Raw genomic sequence first — 6,000 nt, forward strand, 5'->3', positions numbered from 1 at the left:
ATTATATCTGACCTGAGTCCAACCCAAGAATCAAACCAAAATGCATACTGCTACCTAATTAAGGTAGCTAGAGTTGTGGTTTAAAGACAATGGACATTTGCTCTCATCCAGCGGTTTGGGTCAGGGTTGTGAAGATCGTAAAACCAAAACTCAAACACAAAGGACACAATTTTTTGTGGTTTGACAAGATATTGGTAGGGATGGCAGTGGGGCGGGGCGGGGGACAAGGTCTCCACCCCCGCCCCGCCTCAAGATTTTATCCTCCACCCCCGCCTCCATCCCCGACGGGGATGGATTTTATCCTCCACCCCCCGCCTTCATCCCTGTTTCATGTCCTCCATCCCCGGTTCAAATGGAGATGAGGCGGGGCAGGGCGGGGATATTGCGGGGAAAAGTGCTTGGGGCGGGGATGAGGTAGGGATCGTGGCGGGGCGGGGAAAAGTGCACGTCCATCCCCGCCTTCACCCCCGGACAGGGATGGATTTTAACCTTCGTCCCCGCCTCCATCCCCGTTTCATACCCTTCATCCCCGGTCCAAACAGAGCGAGGCGGGGCGGGGCCCCGCTTTCCCCCGGTCCACTGCCATCCCTAAATATTGGTCTACATCCAAGGAAGGCTCTAACTCACTATTCTCTCTTGATCTTGATGAGAGAACGTAAGAATTTATTATTGCTTGATTTTTCTTTTATACTCTTTAGAATGCATATCCAATCTATTCAAGTTAGCATGCTTTTCTTCTTTCATCAACTTGCTTTTAAAATACAATGTTTCTAGGCAAGTTTTTTTTATTAGAGAACATGTTGCCTTGTCCCTTAAGTTTAGGATTTGTCTTTTTAGAGAAGATCTCCATAGTAAAATCTTGAAAACTTGCTTAATTGAGTCTATCTCTATACGAGTCCTTGCTAGTCACTTGCCTCATAGAGTCCCTTAAGTTTAGGACTTGACTCTTTAGAGAAGATCTCCATAGAATCCTGAAAACTTGCTGAATTGAGTTCATCTCCTAGAAAGACAATGAAAATTAATTTAAGGTTAAAGAAGGGTTCTCGAGGTACCTTAGAGGTTTAGTTAGAATGGAGTTTCTCACGTTCGAGAATGCAAATACACAATCTACAATGCGAAGATGTCACTCAGCTTATTGAAATAGCAAAACATATGATCCAAGCATTATCAAACCCTCATAGATTTGATATGTAAAAGGGTTCAGAGAGGAAAAGATGTCGTGAGGGAGGAGAGAAAGTAGAGAGAAACAAGAAAGAGAGAAGATAGAAAAAGAAATGTTAGAAAGAAAGAGCAGGACAGTTAGAGAGAGAACTATGAGAACTTGATTTCAATTCCATGATGAAAATAACTCTTTCAAACCTCTTATATAGAGAGAGCTAGTGTTGAGTCATAATTATCCAACTAAGGTAAGACTCTTGCTTACTAAAGACTCTACACTAATTAACCAATTTAATTAAGGTCACTTAATTAAAAGCAATCAATCTAACTTAATTAACTTCTAGAAAGGTGAGACGTCCCTTAGGACTCTCTGAATTCATGCCTTCCTCATGTCGAGCCCCTCTGAACGATTAGTCTTTCCTTAATTAGACAAATCACATCAAATGTTATGTCATCACCCTGAGACCCATACACTGTTGGTTGACCATCCTGAAGCTCTAGAGGTGGCATCTAGATCATGAGCAGTAGATATGGTTCATCTTTTAAATTTCGAGTAAGTAAAAGAGTTGAGCTTGAACAAAAGTTTATGCTCGTTAACTAACATAAACGAGTTGAGCTTGATCAAGCATCCAAACTTGATTAAGCTTAATTAATGCAATCATATAACGAGTAGTTTTAAGATATGTATAAATTTTATTGAATGATTGAAACAAAAAATGGTTTCGCCGAGTGGGTAGGCATTGAAAGTTTGTGCATAAGGTGCGGGATTCAAACCTCACCCTCTACACACTTAACACAAAAAATTGCCCAGCTCGAGATTGACCCAAGCGGGGTTTGTACACATTGTGTTCAAGCTTGGCTCAAGCTCTAGCCGTGCTTGAACATATAATTTTTTGAACAAGCTGAGATTTTTGAGCCTAAGCTCGGCTCGAACCTAGCTCGTGTGCACCCCTAACCGCGATGGAATGGTTGGCATCACCACAGTAGGCTTTTATTTAGCATACAACTAATCAACAAAATCAACAAGGCTTTACTTCTCATGAGTCGGTCATAATCAAATATTTCATAGCATTTCTCATATACTTTATCTTAATTAATATAAATCACCTTTCTTCATTTTTTGAAAAATTAAATGAATCATATTAGTGCTGGTGCTCATAAATAATAAATAGACTGTGTGAGCATATCTAGTAAGTAGGGCTTATTTATGTGTTTGCAGGTTTAATTGTATCCAATATGGTAAATTTTCAATCTAAACAATCGATAACTAACCATTTATGAAGACAAGGGTAACTTATAAATGGACAAAACGTTACCTTAACACTTAAAAATAGCAGATAAAACATGTTAAACATGATTTACGAGTTGGTTTCTTCTTTCAAAGATCAGATATATCTACTGCCATAAGTTATGCTGGTTTGATACAATAATAGATGCACTCATCTTTATATATATATATATATATATATATATATATATATATATATATATATATATATATATTAGAGGTGTATTTATTATAAAGAAATAGGTGGATGAGAAGAGTCGACCTGCAGAGATTAAGTGTTGGTGAAGCTCAACCCTGAGTGCACTCTCAGAGTTACCATCGAGGCCTTATTCGCAAATATGATGACTCTTTCACCATCACGAGGCGAGTTGAGAACTTGGCTTACAAGTTGGATTGAACAACAGACTTTCAGGTTCATTCAATCTTTCATGTGTTCAACCTGAAGTTGTTTTACGAAAATAAAAGAGATTCGCAGTGGAGCACATCTCAGTGTACTTCAATCTTGCAGCGCACACCTTTAACAACCAACATTCCAGGTAGAGAACTATAAGTCATCCTCAATCACTTCCAACAATTATCTTGACGAGATGAAGAACTTCATATAATGGAAAAGCCTACGAGTGAGTGAAGCTACTTGGGAGAAAGTCGTTAGTACGTGGAAGCAACATCAATTTATAGAGGAGTACCACTCACGATTGTTGTCAAGAACGATGCTAACTTAGGTGGAGGTGAGTGTTTCAGACCACCAAGCTTTTTGCTTTTGTTGTTTGATGTAGTTACCTTTTTTGCATTATTGTAGTGCATGTAATGGCCTTTGGCTTAAGAACCCTTGAGTACACGATGATTTCAGGGTCTTTTTGTACTCGAAGTCTTTGATTTCTTGCCTTTTTTATGCTCTATTGCCTCCTTGCTCTCTTTATGTGATTGTGTGCATGTGTTATTGTGTTCGTTTATTTGACAAGCAATGTTTAGCTTGATTTTTATTGTGTACTTAAAAGGTCGTTCCGATGTTGAGTTGCATCGAAGCACGTCACGGGCCTTTGCTTTTAGCTGATTAGAGAGAGAGCCCTAAATGCATGTATAAAAGTCATACCATGCTACGCTTGTTTGGTAGGGGTTTGTGCCTGAACTAGGTGTGACAAACTCTGACATGACCCGTCAACCCGCTTCTTAGCCGGGTTTGGGTTTGGCTTAAACGGGTTCATGTCGTAAACGGGTCGACCTGCCTAACCCGTTTATTAAATGGGTCAGGTTCGTGTTAGGGGTATGCCAACCTGCCAACCCGGCTGACTCGTTTAATAAACGGGTTAGGTGGATGAGTCAACCTGTTTACCCGAACCCGACCCACCAACCCGCTCGCCAACCCTTTTACCCGACCCTGACCTGCCCGCCAATCTGTTTACCCGTTTACTTGAACCCGACCCACCAACCCGTTTACCCGAACCCGTTTATTAAACGGGTTAACCGTGTTGTGTCGGGTTACCCGTTTAATAAATGGGTAGGGTTCATGTTTGCCACAGCCCACCTGTTTAATAAACGGGTCGGGTTCATGTTGAGGTATGCTGACCCGCCGACCCGACGCGATTGCCACCCCAGCTTGCCTATAAAAAAAGGTAGAAATGAATGAAGTAAATTTGAAATACATAGTACGTATGCTTTTTCATAATTAATTGCTACCAATCATGTTCGACATCCAGCAACATTCAAATGAAATTTAAGAACAGCTACATGTTAAAGAAATATGGGCCGTCCACGTGTCCACTTTACCCCCCTTTCATGCTACTTTAACATTTAAATTTTTTTATTGGATGTCTCCGAAGAAAAAAAAAACGAGGGTTTGTTTTTCCTCGCTTCGGCGAGGTTCCTCGTCATTAAATTTTTTTTATTTTTATTGACATAAAGTATTTTCCATAATTAAGGGGTGTCAACGGGTCAGGTTTACCGGGACCCAACCCGAACCAAACCCTATAGGGATTGAGATCCAATTAAGACCTGAGTCCAGATCCGAAGGTCCAATTAAAACATGAACCCGGGTATAGTTTGTGAAATTTTATAACAGACTCGGACTGCCTGATTTTCAATTAAGATCTGCAATTTTGCAGTGTAAAAATGATAGTTTTACAGGGTATGGCCCAGGTTTGGTTCATATAGTTCTTATCGGGTCTAGGTATGGTTTCTCTTATAATATGTCTGATTTGACCCAGGTTCAAACCCGATACCATACCCGAAAATCAGTGTCAGGTCTGGTTCCACCTGGGTCCAAACCAAACCCGACCCGTTGACACCCCTAAGTATGGACAATAGGGTTGGGGTATTGTTTCAAATCCTGTTGCTTGTAAGTTTTATTTCATAAGTGAGTTAGTTTGAGCTTGGCTTAGTAGGTTTGGGGTCTAAATTTTACTGCTTTTAACTCGGGTAAATGAACTTTCTTTGTGTCTATCTCGTATATTTCGGGTTTTTCATGAGCTCAAGCTCGGGTCAACACAAGAAACGAGCCAAGCACAGGGGCGTAGCTAGGATTCATGTGAGGGGAGGGGGGCAAACAGGGGTGTAGAAAAAAGAAATTATTTGTGCAATAGTCGGGGGTTTGGGGGCAGCGCCCCCGAAAAAAAAAAATTTTGAGATAAAATAAAAAATGGCTACAATTATTAATAAAAATCTATTTCATATGGACAAATCAAACTATTTGCTGCAGTCAGGGCTGGGCTAGGACTGGGCTGGGCTACAAAAATGGATAAAAAACTATTTCATATGGAATCAGGGCTGGGCTTTTAAATTTTTTTTTTACTGTTTCGGGTGAAAGGCGTAGCTAGGGGGGTTTGATCCAAAGTCTGCAACTCAACAGCCAATTTTTAGCCACCCATCGATCTGAAAATGGGTGAACTAGCACCACCCATCGACCCGGGGAGTCCCCAAGCTTAGGCTTACACTATAGTGACAAAAGTTAAAAACGGCAAAATCTCGGCAGGTAAAAAAACTCCGGAGATTTTGAAAATTTTCATAAATCTCGTGTTTTTTTAGCAAAATTTTGGGAATAAAAATAAATAAATAATAATATTTTTTATAAGAAAATATAAATAAAACACATTTAAAAATAAAAATCTCGGGGGTTTTCATAATAAATATCTTTAAAAATATATAAATATTGCAATATTTGTCACGGTTTGAAAATCTCATGAGAAAATTGCCATTTTAAACTTTCAGGTAATTTCTCGTGATATATCGGTGATATTTTTATAAATATCGATATTAATTTGTCACAGAGGCTTACACAAGGGGGTGGAATGTACTGGTACTGTCAATAGTACCAGCTCAGTTATTTTCTAGCGATAGGTGACCGAAAATCCCCAGACTATTTTTTATTTCTTTTTCTTTTAACTTGATCCTTTGAACTTGTTCCATTTTTCAGCCACCCACCAATCAGAATTTTTTGCAAATGGGTGGCTGGAAATGGTTGGTAGACTCCTTTTTCTCTACTTTTTTTTAGGCTTTTGATCATTAAAAAAAAAACTAAGTTATTAAGAAACCAGGTCTGTCAAAAACCTGATTTGTTG

The sequence above is a fragment of the Nuphar pumila genome, chromosome 15 (genome assembly GCF_984573655.1).
Source record: "Nuphar pumila chromosome 15, dmNupPumi1.hap1.1, whole genome shotgun sequence".
In the NCBI taxonomy this organism is placed as follows: Eukaryota; Viridiplantae; Streptophyta; class Magnoliopsida; order Nymphaeales; family Nymphaeaceae; genus Nuphar; species Nuphar pumila.